At 37.0% G+C, this 18,111-nt stretch overlaps 1 long non-coding RNA gene across 1 annotated transcript; it reads left to right on the forward strand.

The window, feature by feature from the left end:
* The first annotated feature begins 534 nt into the window (after window positions 1–534).
* Window positions 535–16,795, forward strand: LOC120315693. The gene is made up of 3 exons (XR_005558751.1): window positions 535–786; window positions 1,177–1,234; window positions 16,564–16,795. It is a non-coding gene; the product is annotated as an uncharacterized LOC120315693 (long non-coding RNA).
* Window positions 16,796–18,111: the final 1,316 nt, after the last annotated feature.

Genomic DNA, 18,111 nt, shown 5'->3' on the forward strand with positions numbered 1-18,111 from the left:
CATTTCCCTTTACCACCTCCTTTCATCTCCAAAATTTAAGAAGAAACATTTCCCAATTTGGTAATTTACAAATACGTTGGATTACAAGGGTCATCATTCACAGCAAGCATTCATACTGGTTGTGTCACAAATGACTGTAGTTGTAATTCAGCCCACTTGGACAGGCATCCAACTGGAGGACCCTGCCCATAAATAACCCAGGAAAATAATACACTGAATTTTTACCACCAACTTTGGAAAAAATCTGCAATAAAAACATATAATAAAAATTACTTAAGAGACAATACCTAGTTTACATTTATTAAATATTTGAAGACACCCATTACTTTAATAGGATTTATGGAATTTAGTGAAATGACAAGAGAGGAAATACATCTCTGCAGATTTCAGACAATCCAATTTTGCTAAGCATCATTTTCTAATGAATTATTTCCAGGAGCTGGCTGGACACAGCAGGCAACACAATTACTTCATTCAGAAGTTGCTCTCTTTTTCATATAATAGTCATGGGGCCAGGGAGGTATTGGAGTCAATGCGTCAACTTTCTCAGTAAGGCTCATTGTATTTAGCAATACTATTTCATAGCTGTATGAAGTAATGAATGGCATTAACTGGATCATGGGAACAAAACACCATCAATTCCAGCCAATGACATTCATATTTCTTAGGCAAGGCATTCAGGAATTTCCTTCTATTTCCTAAACAAGTGCTCAGATGGGCGGCCAAGATGATTTGAATGCAGAACCTGAAAGTAATTTCTGACAAAATAGAGATGATGCATTGCTGGTAAGAGAATATTTTTATATGTGATGAATGACAGTACCTAAGAGTTCTTTTGGATCTGAACTTAAAGGACAGACTGAAGTTATTACGAGAAAGATTCTTCCTATCCTCTTAGTACACTTGTCTACATTAATATATACTATATAACATCTTTCATTTCCATATTTGACTGCTTAAAGTGTTTAAGGTCGGATTATATGTTATGAAAAACAACTTGCATACAGGATGTGCAGGCGAGATGAACATTTTTTAAAATAGAGCTGCAAAAAAAGTTATGTTTCCCTTTTGTGTAGAATTTTGATCATTCTCTTGCTTTTAAGTAAAGAAAGCTGGGAAAGTGACTTCATGTTATGTCACTTATGAATCATATTGTTTGTCCCTCCAATGTTTCAGCTGGTGGAATTTCCATTTGATGGTAAATACGGATCTTTATTTCATCTGGAGTTGGCAGGTATGGCCAGATTTAACAAATTCTGTTTTAATAGTATATATTATCAGTATGTGTTCTATTTTCTCTGTTATTCAACAGATAAGACTTAAAAATTGAAAAGTGTCAGCGCTCAATAAAATATCCATAGATCAGTGGTTCTTAAACTGTTTGACCCAATTACCTCTGTCCCACTCTCAAATACTATCATTAACCCCACAAAAACAAATGAACAACAGACATGTTTTACACAAATGTCTTGGCAGTGACAATTCCAAACTGGATCTTCAACTCACAAACAAGCAATTACAAATTGCTCCATTATCCCCCTGGATATGCTTAAATTACCCCTTTTAGAGTAATTATCCCCAGTTTAAGAATCACTGCCAGACATAATGGTACAAGGGTGGAAAAAGAGTTTTAGTTAAACTTAATACTGAAACTATTTTAGAGTACACTTATTGATAGCAACAATAGCAATATTATCAACCCCAGGCCAAAATGTTTTTCCTTTTCTGATATTGCATACTTTGCTCATGCTTTTACAAAAGGTATAATGCTTCACTTGTTGGAAGGATCAGATCTATTGTTTCTTCTTTCTTGATGAACTTTTCCTGCTTGTGTCAAAAACCTTGATACATGCTCTGTGGGAGGAAAAGAAGAAGTGACATTAGGGGCTCAGAAAGAATAAATAAAGCATAATAAAAAGGGATGACAAAAATTGTTCCTGTTTGGGGAAGATGTCACTGCCAGTAAACAGGGCTTTTCTGAACCAACCCTCCTGGCTCAAAATTGAATGGCTGATCCCAAAGGACAACTCAGAGCAAACAAAGAAGAACAAGAACAACTCAGAGTCTACAACAGAAGGATTTCTGGAAAGCAGCCTAGAGAAAATAAAAGATGTTGACCATTTGCCAGCAAATGCCAGTGAAGAGTTTCGATATGTGCTTTTCCAAGGGTGAAGGTTCTTTCTCCAAGCTTGTGGGTTGGTTTCTGAACGTTTCGTTACCAGGCTAGGTAACAAGTTCAGTGGAGATTAGGGGATGTCAGTGTCAGTGTTTGTCTTTTTATAAGGGCTTTATGTGGCCAGTAGGTCTTGTGATGGGTCAGGTGTGGGTATGTCAAGTGAGGGTCTTGTGATGGGCCTTGTGATGGAAAGGTTATATCAGATGAGGGTCATTGGGAGGCGAAGTGCTGGTTAGGTAGGGCTTGTGTGCATTGGTTGAGGGTCAGTGCTGTCTCTGGTTGGTTGTGCAGTTGATTTGGATTCTGAGGGGTTCATAGACTGGTTGTAGGTCAATATTTCTGTTGATGGAATTGCTTGTGGAGTGCCAGGCTTTGATGAACTCATGAGCATGGTGGGTGGTAGTGTGGGCGGTGATTTTTGTGTTACTCCAATAAAACTGGAGCTGTTTGGTGTCGGTGTGGGTAGAAATTAAGGATTTGGGATTGTGGCGTTTGACTGCCAGCCAGTATTCTTGGATCCTGGTTTTTAATTGATGTGATATTTGTCCCACACAGAATTGGTCATAATTGTTACAGTTGGTTTTGTAGATTACATTGTTTCTTTCGTCCTTCTGTATCTTGGTTCTGGATAATTCCTGTGGAGTATGGCTGTGGATTTGTGCGCTATTGCTATTCCTAGAGGTTGGAGAATTCTGGCTTTTATTTCTGACACTCCTTTGTGTATGATAGGTTTAATTTTTGCATGGTGGTTGGCTGTGTGGTGGATTGTGGTTTGGGTGCTGTGTGTCAGAATATGACTTTTTTGGGATAGCCGTTATGGAGAAAGACATCAAGCAGCCATTTCTCTTCCACTTTTCTTAGTGTGGTGCTGCACTGTGCCCTGGCCATTTTGAAGAGGGTGTGGACACAGCTTCTTTTGTTTGCGATGGGATGTTTGCTTGCAATGTTGAGGATCTAGTCCTTGTGCATGGGTTTGTGGTAGATACAAGTTTCGAGTTCTCCATTGTTTAGTCTCCTTATGGAATGGGAGTCTGTTGTCTGTTTCCTCTTCATGTTTGAATTTGATCCAAGGGAATATGTTATTGAGTAGGTAGTGTGTTTCTTCAGTTTGGGAGCATTTGATGATGACGAAGGTATCATCAACATAGGGTGTCCAGAATTTTGGTTAGATGGTGGGTAGAGCTATGGATTTGAGTGCTTTGCTTCTGACTTTCTGTGTAACAATATACCCTAGTTTCCAACATCTAATCAAGTCTCATCTTTATGAGGTTGACTATCAGCTCTTCACAATCTTACATCTAGGATAAATTACTTCATGGACTTTGATGTTTCAATCAATTTTATGTAAGAACAGCAAGGCAGAAAAATCAGGATTTGATCATTCTTATATATGTAGTCCATACCTGGACAATCATTTGGTAAACCATTTCCATTAGGAGGTGTTTCCTAAATCTGTGATCGATATGTGACTAAAAGCTAGAGAACCAGACAGGATTCACAGTCTTTATAAGGGTGTAGGCAACAGAGTTACACTTAAGACCTGAATACTAAGATTTCAGTGCAGTTCCAACATTATAAACTAAGATGATCTATTTCCTGCCAGAGGACTTATTATAGTTTTGTTCAGTCTCAGTAAAATATTGTCATTCTGACTTTGCAGTCCAATGATCCAACAGCAAGAGTGATCTGTTCGCCCAGCCCTCTGCTAACAAACTACATTCACCCAAGTACCATAAGAATTGCAATTCTATGTGAAGAGGTGACATAACAGAATTAATATTGGGCAACAACGTTCTGCTTTCCTTCCAAGTTGACCTTCTTCTCTTACCTATTTTCATATAACCTGCACTAATCTGAGAAATGAAGGACAGTAAAACATTAGGGCTAGTTGGGACAGTAGTCCCAACTAGCCCTAATTAGGGCACAAAGACACCTATTTATTTCAGTGAGAAAGCAGTGGATATCTCTGTGCAGTTTCTGCTGAAATCGAGCAGTTTATTTTAATCTGAAATCACTACCTATACAGTAATTATTGTCCATATTGACTTCTAAAGTTAATTTGGCTCCTTGAAGACATTGGTACACTAACTGGCTAACTCTTAGATGAAAAACTATGACAGATTAGACAAAATATTGAAGTGAAAAAACATGACAGTAGAAGTAAATTTTCTCAAGGCTACATGTATCAAAATTGTAACACATAGTTGTGAAAACTAGACTGTCAGAAAGATGAATGAAATTTCTATATGATGTTGTATAAATTGTTATGAATGAATCTGGGCTGCAAGAACAAATTACTCAGTCCTAGATGAAGTAAAACCAGGCTGTTCTGTATAGGTCAAAATAATATTTAAATATTTTGTATACAAAATGTAAAGGCGAAGTGAATGAAAACCTGAAGGCATTTGAAAAAAAGGCTGATAATACAACTATGAGCCTTCAAGAACTCACAGAAGCAGCTGCTGAGAAACAATCTAACTAAATTATGTCTGTCAGGTCACAAACAGGCTGAAGCAACAGAACAATAACCACCAGACCTGAGCTACAGAAATCCAGAAGACCAGTAGGTGGCAACAAGGGATAGAATTGTCTATATTTTTATTGCTGCATCTAATGATCACCTGGATCTTTTCAGTTCAGGTCTGGTGATGGTAGTTTTGAAGTCCTTCTTATCCTGGTAATCTAAAGCAATGCTGGCTTTTGGCTGGGGAATTCTGAGAGTTGAAGTTCATTCGTCTTAAAAGTTACCTAGGTTGAGAAACACAACTGTAAAGGAGCATTTCCTAACCTTTTGAAATGCATGCATCTCAATTTCCAGAATTCTCAGAATTCCAGCTATAATGGCTATATCTGGAGGGCATCCAGACTGCAATATCAGCATGCAAATCAAGAGGCACTAAGCAGAAAGATATCAGGTAGTCTTAATATCTTTTAGATTTTTGCTTATGACAGTGGGAAACTAGCTTATTTTAGATGCTACTTACCAAATATGTTAAAGTTTCCTACAGGCACATTTTTAGTGAGCATTTACATTTATCTGTGGCTGCTTTTCCTTTCTTGCCCTGGTTTAAATTAAGTTGTATTAATTATTCTGAATTGCTTAAAATTATTATTTATGTCTTTATTACCATCCCATTTGTTTCCCCCCCCCTGCACCTGGCTGCCTAAAATGGTGAACAATATTAGAAGAAAATGGCAAAAGTAAAAACAAAACAAAGGAAACCCCAAGGAAAACAGCTAAGAAATTACAAATAACTGCTGAGAGAACTAACCCAACTCATCAATAAAATGATATGAAAAAGTACTGAGATTATTAAAAACAGAGAGAAATAGCAATAGCACTTAGACTTATATACCATTTCACCGTGCTTTATAGCCCTCTCTAAGCAGTTTACAGAGTCAGCATATTTTCCCCAACAATCGGGGTCTTCATTTTACTGACCTCGGAAGAATGGAAGGCTGAGTCAATCCTGATCCAGTGAGAATCGAACTACCGAACTGCAGGCAGCCGGCAGTTAGCAGAAGTAATCTGCAGCACTGCATTCTAGCCACTCCAGCACGCCAAACTTATAGAAAACAATCTGCAAATATTTTAAATTTATAACTGAAAGAAACAAAAAAATTGAGGATAAGGGTAAAAGTTTGTAAGCAGAAGGGTTCTAACAATTATTCAATTTTTAACAGTATGCTAAGGAATAATCTTACCAGAACAGCTGGGAAAGCGAAGAACCTAATTAATGCTAAAACTGAAAGGTGGATTTGATAGATTTTTTTAAAAAAAAAGATCAAAATTTTCCATTTTAGGCCTGTTGAGGCTGGATAATGATCTCCCTTCTCACAACAAAGTATAGTATAATTTGACATTTAGGTTATCGATGTTTATATCTGTGCAGTGGAGAGAGAATAAAAGTGAACAGTACTATCACTATGTTGATAGATTTTTCTATCCCATAAAAATCAGAAACCTAAGACAAGAAGATAGCTATGATTTAGGCTCATCAACTGTGACAGATTTTAGATGGTCATTATCAATTAATTATTTGATAATCACCATTATTGTTTTCAGTAAAACCGTGTTATAAATTTTAATTGTATCATATCCTTGAATGAAAAGTCTGGATTCATTTGTTTTCTTTGCTTTCTTTCATGCATATTAAATATGATTCAAAAAAGAAAAAGAGCCAAAACGGTTTTTTTAGTAAAAAGCTTGCATATTTTTGAAAGTTCATATTCATTCCCAGTCTCTTTCTATCAGTTTTCTTCTTATTTTTCTTTTTTATTGTATTTTATACAACTGTGTATTGTAGAAGAATGAATATCCAATGTTTGTTTTGCCAATCCCCTAAAAGTGATTCCTAAAATAATAAAATGTGCTCCTTCCCTGATGTCACCAATGGTAATTAATTCGAGGTAATTATTTTCAAGAACCAAACTTCTCATATAAGCCTTGTATTAACCTTTATAAAGAAACTGCATATTCAATAACTGTACCTACAAATTAATTGTACATATAAATTAATCTCCCAAATTAACCACAACAGATGTTTAGATATATGATAATATAGATTATGTAGAGGGAAATCAGATTACCTCTACCTGTTTATCATTCAGAAAAGGGATAAAAATGATTCTCTATCACAGAACCTTCAATCTAGAGCAGGGGTCCCCAACCCTTGGGCCACAGCCCACTACCAGGCCTTGTTCAGAACTGAGCCATACAAGTGGTGGGCAAGCAGTGGGCAGTTGTGTTCACATGCAAAGCACCACTCGTGCAGGCAGCAAGTGTGCTCTGCAAGTGTGCAAGCGCAAATGGAGCTGCGCGCACACACTCCCCTGCCACCAGCATGGAACTATCCCCCCTTGTTCCATGCCGCCAAGCCAGAAAAGTTGTGGATCGCTGATCTACAAAGTTGCCATAATGGGCAGCAGTGATTATAGCTGGGCTTGGTTTGTTGTATTTTGATTTTCTTAGAGGTATATATTTTATACTTCTTATACTTTTATTATTTTAAGTCATCTAGAATCTAGCCAATAGTCAAATTTGGTAAATAACTAAGCAACTAAATAAATAATGATGTTAATATAATATAACCATCATAAATTTTAGAAATATTGCAAGAATTAAGTATTTTAGAATATCCTGCAAGCAAAAAAAAAAAAAAAGAAAGTAGCAACTCTAATTCAAGATATTAAATATGTTGATTAATTCTGGAACCTCTTATTCTGTAGCTTATTCTGACCTTGTAGAACACAGCATAAAATGCAATTTCTCTACGTTATCACATAAAGTGTTCCTTGGTTTTCTAATTTATATATCTCAAAAAATTGGAAATTTTCCATCATATGAAATATTAATAATCATCCAGAAAATTCAATAACTCATTCAAAAAATAAACTGAAGTGAAAGAAATAAGATGTCTACTGATGTTCACTAAATGGCTTTTTAAAAATGTCAGAATTATTTCAGTCTAGAATGGTATTAATGCAAAATCAGCAAAAATGTTTCAAGGCTTAAAAGAAATAAATAAAAGGCAATTTTTCAGTGAGAAGAGTTGCTTAGCCAAGGGAAGTATTTCCTAGCAGCCTTAGTACAGCCTTAACAAAACACTTTTCTGCTGGTTCAGGTGAATCAGAAAATGAAATTGACAAGCCACTATCTTGAAAAGGGAAAGTGACCTTTCTTGCTTGCTTACCTCCAGCTGCAAAATAAAGGGACAAAAAAAGTCAGAAATCAAAGCTGATGACATGGTTCCGAAAGAAAGCAGATTTTCAAAGAATTTAGAGACTTTTTCCTCTAAAAGAAACTTTTATTATTCTGCATAGCTTCGGCACTAACAAAGTTAAGCCAGAAACTGAATCCTCCCTCCCTCAAGCATCTGTAACAAAGCATAACTCACTCCTTCATTTTACAGTCATCAATCACATTCTCCAATTAATGTGAACCGTGAGGTGCCCCTCCCGTTGCAGCTGAGCTGACCTTGGCCACACTGTGCCCAGACATTGTTATGGTTAACTTGCATACTTTCCCACCCCTTAACCTACTGCTATCTGTCTTAACTCTAGAAATGCTACTCGGCTAAATAAAACAGGTTTGCTTCTTCATATATGGCAAGCAAGAACATACGATGTTAGCAGTCTTGACATCTGGATTTATTTAACTTTAATAAATGTGGGTCAAACTCAGATCAAATATTGAACATCTGAGATTTTCAGCTGCATCTGAAATTTTATATCTTGTTTTATTGGTCTATGTAATGAATAGCACAGAAAATATTTGATAAAAATAGATGGAAGTAAGCTTTATAATGTGCCATATAATATCAGGCGGCATGTGATCCACAGAGTACAGCAGACATGCGAAATCATGAGGCTACAGACTTCTGGAGAGATTCCTATATAAAGAATAAAGACAGGACACACACATACCTCAGAAGGGAACTGAAATGGGAACCCCACTCATTGGAGTAAATGTCAAAAGCAATTTCCTTTCTATCTGGCTAAATGGGCATGCCCTTTTAAAAAATAGAATCCAAACAGTGTTCAATAGATTGCACTACAGATTCATTTTACAGATACTAAAGCTGACATTTGTAATCTAAGGCATCATTTAAAAGAGGTACTTGGGGATACATGAACTTCCAGCTGTTCTCTAGCTCTCCACAGTTATCCACTATTACTCTGCTATGAACACGAAATCCAGAGAATGTGGCTCACCAAACTCCATAGGATTAGTTTATATGATGAAAAAGGCTTGATCATTGTGATGTTCAGTGGGAGAGCAAAACACTGGAATTCAGAAAGTCTCAACTATAGAAATTTAGCATTCAATGAGAGTTATGATAAATCCAAGATGAACAAACCTAAAATAATATCATCACCTTGAGATAGACATTCTTATACAGAAGGACATAACTACTGACAGATCACGGAGACATTCTCTAGCCGATTTTTTTTTTAAATTAACTCCTTGCTATCGCTATATTCACTAAAACTGATAAAAGGTATTTGTAATTATGGACTCCAACTGAAGAATCAGAAAACAAGCTGGATGCATAATCACTCGCAGCCAGGATATCTGTTCTTTCGGGGACAGGTGAATCTATTGCAGTCCTAGAATTATGGTAGTTCACAATACTTCCATATATGGATTCAGTTTTAGTTTATTTTATCTCCCTAGCATATAGACATGCATTCAGGAGTGTCACACCATTGTCTGATGGTATTGGTAGCAAACATGGATCTGAGTATTAACAGACTTTTGATAACATTTAATTCCAAATCTCCTGTTAATCCCTCCTACTTAAAAGGTTTCAGGGACAAACTGAAATGTTGAGGGACCCCACAAACCTGCTCTGCCTTTGTGGAGTGATATTCACTAAATAATAGCACCTGACCCTTTGTGGCAGAAAGGAGACTAGCAATTGCAGACAGCAGTGCTCCCAGTTGGTAAAATATCAGTCAGTCTAGAAAGATGCTATAATTGGTAGTATTGAAAATCACTGAGAGATTCAGGAGACTGAACCCTAGGAAGTCTTCTCTTTCAAAGAAGAGTACAACCCCACCCAAAATATAGTGCACATCTATTTTATATGAAACGCTCATATCAGTAACTTATTATCTATAATAAGTTCACATAAGGATGAAAATAACATCCATTTTTAAATAAGTTTGCATGTGTATATATGCATGTGTAATAAACATAGAGGTAATTCATTAAACTATGGATTTTCTGAACTGGTGACTGGATTAAAACAATTTTCTGTCAGAATTAGGGGGGGAAACCCTACACTGTTTAGCATTTCACATACCGACTGACGAATTAAATATATTACAACACCATAAATGCTATATTGCAAAATTTTGTGTTAAAGATACATTCAACTATATGAAGTGCCTAGATATGCTCTGTTGGCTTTTGGAGTGGGAGTTGCTTTAATTAATCCTTTCTTATTTAACAATAACAATGATATAGCTTTGTAATAACATCATAATGGATTAAACAATTTTTCCATGTGTGAATATAAAATGTAACATCGCAGCAAAGGAAAACAATGCAATCATCATCTCTTATTAAATGCATATACACACAATTACAGAGACAATTCTTTAATTTTACCCAGGTAACACAAGATTAGGTAATCATAGGTCACACTTTAAAAGACAGAATGCAAAAGAAATTATGACTAAAGAAAATGAAAGGCAACAAAAATCATATCAAGCCATTCTTTTTCTAACCAATTGTAAGAACCAGATTAGTTCCATTTCAAATAGGTCTTGCCTCTTACAGGAAAATTGCACTTTTTCTGTTGATGTACTCTCTGAGTTACTCTCTTTTCTTGGATGTTCTCTGTGGGAAGCAAAATTAAGAAATAGCTCGGAAGCCCTGAAAAAAATATTCTAATTTATTTGCCTATCATTTGCACATTAAAAAAGTAACTGAAAACTAAAAAAGTTTAATGCCTAAGTATATTTAAAAATCAGTTTAGAACAAAATAGTAAAAAATAAAATCCATCTATAGTTCCAGTTGGAATTCTTTCAACTTTGCCCTATTTACTGGTATGTAGGTCTCTTCCAGATGACTGCATTAACATGTGTTTCTTTAACAGACAAAAAAGTATGCTGATATTCATTGATCTAGCCAGCTGCCAAGCCCTTTCCTGTTACAATAGTGAGCAATGTCATCTTTTCAGATACAAGTTATCTCAGGGGTGTCAAACTTTCAATGTCACATGACGTGTTGCAACATATCACAACTTTTTTTCCATTACCAGCAAAGGGGTGAGCGTGGTTTTGCCATGATGCATCCAGCCCGTGGGCCGGCAGTTTGACACCCCTGGGTTATCTTAATAAGGGGATTCCCCAGCTGTGTTTTCCCACTCATCCACTCAGGGTTAGGGAAATGCAAGGAAGACAATTGGAACAGCTTGAGAGAGATCAGACACTCTCCAAGTCCTGGGAGTTTGATGGAAAGTAGCCAAATATCTCTTGAGCAGACAAGATGCTGTGCTGCTTCACAGCAGCACCTAGACTGCAGGGATGTCAAACTGCCAGCCCGCTGGCCAGTTTCATCATAACGAAGTCGTACCCACCCCATTGCCAGCAATGCAAAAAGAGTCATGGCACATCACGCCACGTGGCGAGTTTGACACTCATGACCTAGAGAATGACTGGAAAAGTCAAAGGGGAGCCAGGAGTTTAAGGGTCAGTGCTTAAGTGATGGGCTGAGCAAAAGAGACAGTTCAATTGCTTTCACTCCTAAGAAGGAGAATGAGTTGCAGGGTTGTTGCACATCCTTTAGTCCCACAGACCCTACAGTTTTTGGACAGAAAGGGATGGCCCAAGAAGTTCTTGCACACTCCATCAAACCAGAGACTGGCCCAAGAATCCAAGAAAGCTCTCAGAGCCTGGTACATCCAGTGGCATTCTTGGAAAAAGAGTGGGTAAGGCAAGGGGAGTGCTTCCGTTCTGCCAAGCCAGGGCAGCAACAGTTGGTGGATAACAGGAAAAACCAAGGAGCTCCAGTAAAATGGGCAGAGGATGAATGGATAAACTGGCAGAGGAGTCCCAGTCCCTCAACAGCAGAAAAGCATTTGGGAAATAATAAGGAAAAGCTTTTCTATCAGGTAAGGAAGAGATAAACAAACCCTGCATTGATCACAATCATTCTCCTTAACAAGGAATGGGATCAAGTTGGGCAACTGTAAGTGGGTCCTTTGAACAGTGAGTTTCTCCCCCATTCAAGTTGTCTATTTCTGCAGACAAATTTATTGCTCTTCTAAAAGAATCACAACTCACATCCAAAAACTGCCTGCCTGATCATTTTAAGCTATCTCTGCAATGGGCTGGATATGAGAATAAGTTATTATCACACAAACTTCCCTTTGAACTATTAGTGGACCATCTTAATGCTGCAGTTGGAAGGACATGTGAATGTCATCAACAGGTTAACTGGCCTGATCAGAATAGTGTGGCGAGCATTTCAAGATAAAGTTAGCAGTAAAAATGAATGTTTGGCAAGGCCACATTTTGATGTTGTTTTTTTCAAACATTCCTAGTAATAATTGAAGATAAGATATTAAATTACTGGCAGAGATAAACAACAAAATATATGTGGCTCAGTAAAAGACCCAGGATCAACAGGTTTGGGATTATAATCTTAAAGATGGTTTATGCCACTGCCAAAGCTTGAGTTTTCTCCAGGATAAGTTTAGAATACTCATGTTGTTCATTTTTATGATTTGTTGAATTCATCAAATTTTCCAGATTAGGTGGAAATTATTGCATCTATTTTATTTTTGGTTTATAACTAATAATTGATTGTATTGGCCACATCTGATTATTGGTAAAATTAACCTAATTTTACCATTGACTTAACTGATCTCACTTAACTTCTTTCATATTGATGTAAGACATTTTAATTTGCAGATTTAAACTTTTGTATTATTATGACATATTTTAGGTTACTTGTAAATCTTCTTGCTTTCCTTTCCCACTTTTATTATTCTCTTTGAGTATGCATATAAACCAATAGATTATAATAGAAACAAAAACAATAAATCTTTCATGCACTCATATTCATAGACATGTATCTTTAACAAAACATATGAGATAATAGATTCAATTTACTCAGATATTATAGGTGCTCTACAATTTGCACTTTATTTATTGATTGATTTGATTTGATTCTTATATCACTGCAATCATATGATTCCCAGTGGTATAAAACAATATAAAACAATAATAAGATACCTACAAAATCAAAACAAAATATACTAAAATGAAGCCAGACATATTACAATAATATATAATACCAGAGGCACTGCTGAATTAGTTAAATGCCCTCCAGAAGAACTGCATTTTAACATGATCCTGAAATGCTAACAAGGTCAGGGGAAGTCTAATTTCCTGGGAGAATCCGTTCCATTATATAGCATTTGAGAATGCAAAAATAAGGTTAACATTTTGGCTCTAGACTCTTGAACCAAAAATTTAATCTGTGTGGCAACTGTTGCTTGAGAGCTGCTCTATCTAAATGAGAAGGTTTAGATTGCTATGCCTTTACACATACGTAGAATAATTGTTTTGTGGGAATACCTTATGAATTGTGGGAAACATCGCTGTGGGCAATTTTAAACTTTGATCCAGAAGCAAATTTGCGGTTGCTTGGAGCTTCATATCATGACCCTCTAATCTAGAAGATTTTTTCCAAGCACTGGTCTCTTTGAGTCACCTCTGATGGATAGTTGCCTACTAAATAGGCTCAGCTGCATTGGCAGCCTTTTCCATCCAAGGGGTGAGTAGGGCACAAGGCCATCCTAGAATGATATTTCTCCAATGCTAAAAAACTGAATTAAGGGTTAGAGGAACTTGGCTGTCTTTACCTTATGATTAAATTAAAGCCAGCCAGCCAACCTGCCTCTTGCGCAAAATTCCTATTGTTTATTCATCTACAAAGCCTGGCACTCCATTTCTGGCATCCAAATGTTCAATGCTAGCTGATCCTCAAGAGAGAAGTGGAAGGAAGATAGGACACAATGTTTTCTATCTGGCTTTCGTGGTTTAGTAATCAATATCTGTACACCCCAAGGTTCTCAAGGAACTGGCAGATGTGATCTCAGAACCACTGAACTATATTTTTCAAAGATCCTGGAGCACTGGGGAACTACCAGAGGACTGGAAAAGTTCCCATCTTCAAAAAAGGGAAAAAAATGGATCCAGAAAATTACAGACCTATCAGCCTGACCTCAATACCTGGGAAGATTCTGGAAAAGATAATCAAACAACGAATCAGTGAACACCTAGAGGCAAACAAAGTCATTACTAAAAGCCAACATGGGTTTGTCAAAAACAGATCATGCCAGATAAACCTTATTGCATTCTTTGACCAAGTGACAAAATTAGTGGATCAGAGGAATGCTGTGGATATAATTTACTTGGACTTCAGTAAGGCATTTGATAAAGTAGATCACAACCTACTGCTCAATAAGACAGAAAAATGTGGGTTAGACAGCTTCACCACCAGATGGATTCGTAGCTGGCTGACCAGCCGTACTCAGCATGTAGTCCTCAGTGGAACTGCATCTATGTGGAGGGAAGTTTGTAGTGGGGTGCCCCAGGGTTCTGTTCTAGGCCCAGTGCTCTTCAACATCTTCATCAATGATTTGGACAAGGGGATAGATGGGGAACTCATCAAATTTGCAGATGACACCAAGCTGGCAGGAATAGCCAACACTCCAGAAGACAGGCTTAAGATACAGGAGGACCTGGACAGACTTGAACACTGGGCGCTATCTAACAAAATGAAATTCAATGATGAAAAAAGTAAGGTTCTACATTTAGGCAAGAAAAACCAAATGTACAGATATAGTATAGGGGGTACCTTGCTCAACAGTAGTAACTGTGAGAGGGATCTCGGAGTTCTAGTAGACAATCACTTAAATATGAGCCAGCAGTGTGCTGCAGCTGTCAAAAAAGCCAACACAGTACTAGGCTGCATTAACAGAGGGATAGAATCAAGATCACATGAAGTATTAATACCACTTTACAATGCCTTGGTAAGGCCACACTTGGAATACTGCATCCAGTTTTGGTCACCACGATGTAAAAAAGATGTTGAGACTCTAGAAAGAGTACAGAGAAGAGCAACAAAGATGATTAGGGGACTGGAGGCCAAAGCATATAAGGAAAGGCTGCTGGAATTGGGTATGTCTAGTTTAATGAAGAGAAGGATGAGGGGGGACATGATAGCAGTATTCCAATATCTCAGGGGCTGCCACAAATAAGAGGGAGTCAACTTGCCTCCAGAAGTGGTGAATGCTCCAACACTGGAAGTTTTTAAGAATGTTTGAGTCAAAGGACTAAACATGGATGTGATCTTTGTTGAGCCTTTAGAAAGAGTATAGAGAAGAGCAACAAAGATGATTAGGGGACTGGAGGCTAAAACATATAAGGAATGGTTCTGGAATTGGTTATGTCTAGTTTAATGAAGAGAAGGACAAAGGGGGACATGATAGCAGTGTTCCAATATCTCAGGGGCTGCCACAAAGAAGAGGGAGTCAAGCTATTCTCCAAGGCACCTGAAGGCAGGATGAGAAGCAACGGATGGAAACTAATCAAGGAGAGAAGCAATCTAGAGCTAAGGAGAAACTTCCTGACAGTTAGAACAATTAACCAATGGAACAACCTGCCTCCAGAAGTGGTGAATGCTCCAACACTGGAAGTTTTTAAGAAGAGACTGGACAGCCATTTGTCTGAAATGGTGTAAGGTTCCTGCTTGAGAGGGGGTTGGACTCGATGACCTCCAAGGTCCCTTCCAGCTTTATTATTACTACTACTACTACTAATAATAATAATAATAATAATAATAATAATAATAATAATAATAATAATTTTCTGTAAGCAGTTCATGCTTTGGCAGGCTATCACCTGGGATTGAGACATTAATTTCACTCTAGTGACTACTGATTTTCTGCACTGTATTCTCTTCCCAAAATGTAGATTGTTAAGAAATGGGGTGCTCTAGTGGTCTGGCTGGGGAATTCTGGGAGTCGCAGTCCAAACATCTTAAAGTTGTGGAGAAACACGGCTCAAGAGGTGACATTTCAGAATAACCATAAAAATTAAGGAGAGCATATATGTGTGTGTACTTCTTCATTTGAGAAAGATTTTCAAAAGTGGGATTAATTAACAAAATGCTTGTAAAGGTCTGATTTAGTTAAACTTTTCACTTAAGCCTTTCATTTGGGCTTGAACAACATACCCTGCTGGAAGTGAATATCTGTATTTTGTTCTCAGCAGACAAGAGCATAAAGAAGTGAAATCTAGCTAACACTCATTCCTCCTCTGAAAAAAGTCCACAGTGGGAAATGAAAGAAATTAGACTTTTCACACATATGAGGCTACAGTGGCTTCCGAAGTGCTTTCTTTGGCACTTCTTGAAATTTAATATACAGACATACAACTGCCTTTCATCAAAATGAAAGCAACATTTTTCTTTCAAATGCAGGATAAAAAATAACACAGATTTGTATGAGATTGTTAGATAACACATCCCCAGAATCAGGAGACCAACAAGTCTCTGCTATGGATTCAGATGTTGATGAGTGGAATGGAATGAACTCTCCCCAGTGTTGACTCTGTCCCTGTTGACTCTTAGAATGCCCTTAAAAATGTGGCTATTCTTTCAACTGTGGCAGGCAGGATGAGTAATTTCCCACTGGGGTTTATTGCTGTTTTTATTTTGTTACTTGTAAGCCACTCAGAGTGGTGCTGTTCGAGTTGGACAGTCCCACTTCAAGGGAAATCCCTTCTGTGCATTCTACAGGCTTGGTTCTTCCGTTATCTTAATGTTCAGATTCAGAAGATGATTTTTCTATATTTTCTGTAGATTCTACATTGCACAGGAATCTGAAGCTTCAGAAAGGATCAAGAGTTTTTAAACTTGGAGTCAGCAGTAAACAAGATGGGAGGAAGAAAAAAAAAACAGTATAGTGCTGCACAGACCAGGAGGCATCAATAGAGGGGTCAAGCTGGTGGGTGAGATAATGTAACTGAACCCATGTACATTTTAATGTGTTGCATGTATCACATATACTGTATAATAAAGAGGAGTAAGAATGCATGGTTGTACTGACTATCAAGTCTCTTTTTATAATGTTTGCAGATGTTGAAAGGGCAGAGGATCCTCTTAAAGACTTCACTGAGTGCACACAAATGCTGCAATAATAATTCTTTTCTTGTATGTTAACTCAGTCTAGAAAGCTCCTGCAGTAAATTCTCTGGGGCCAGTTCTTTTTGCTTATCTTCATGCTCTCTAGCCCTGTATCTTTTAATTGACGGCTCTGGCAAGCACAATCATACTAACTAGATCAAAATAACCACCCATCTTCTCTAAATCACCTAATATTCTATGAAGCCTTGTACAAGGAGTATACTACTATTGCTTCATTATAGCATCTGCTCCTTCTTTATTGGCCAATCAGGCATCAGTAAAGATTGTTTGGCTACTGTAACCAAACTATGTTTAAGACCTATGTTCTAAATTGCTAGGCCTTGAGGGAGACTTTTGTAATAGAAAGTCTTGCTTTTTCAGCTGCCCTGTTTCCCCAGCTAGATAAGTAAACTAGGTTGACTTATCTGTTACTATAGCACAACTAATTGCATGGAGCTGGTTTAACTGTTATTATAGTACAACTAATTACATGGAGGTCATTTAACCATGTGTATGGCTGGGGTAGTTTGAGGCTAAATTAAACCTTTGAATTATTATAACCTTCCTCCCATTAACCCAGACATGCATGCTATAGCAACAAAGCCTACAAGCAGTGGCTTGTTTATGGTACTCTACCACTTTAGTGTATACTAATTTACATCTACTTATTTACATTTAATAAAGAATTTAACAAAAAAGTAATTGATTTCCCAGTTGTTGGGAAAACTGTGACCAGATCAGTTCCTTATTCTGCTGCCCAAGTTTTCATTGTTGATGGCCAAATATTTAATGAATAATTCTTATTAAAATCTTATTGACACAGATTTTAGAAAGTATAGAAATGTAGAAGAAATAGAAAAAGATTATAAAAAGGAAAAGAAAAAATGAATAACAGTGAAAAAAAATCTAAAAATTTGACTTTTGAACTTTTTATAAAAATATAACAATTACTATCTCCACCCTTCCATATCATAGCTTACTTCTTCCTTTAAACAAAACTTTTTAATTAATAAATGCTGAAATCAACAGTTTGTTTTAATCCATTTTCAGCAAAAGTCTATAAAGGGTTTATTGTTTTCTATAAAAGTAGTTGCAGTTCCTTCCTTAATCAAACAAGTGAGTTTAGCCATTTCTGCAAACTCAGCCATCTTCACAATCCACTCCTCCATTATTGGTGTCTTCTAGTCTTCCATCTTTGTGCATATAATAGTTTCACTGCAACTT

Source organism: Crotalus tigris, unplaced genomic scaffold (assembly GCF_016545835.1).
Source record: "Crotalus tigris isolate CLP2741 ecotype Arizona unplaced genomic scaffold, ASM1654583v1 scf7180000017577.548942, whole genome shotgun sequence".
In the NCBI taxonomy this organism is placed as follows: Eukaryota; Metazoa; Chordata; class Lepidosauria; order Squamata; family Viperidae; genus Crotalus; species Crotalus tigris.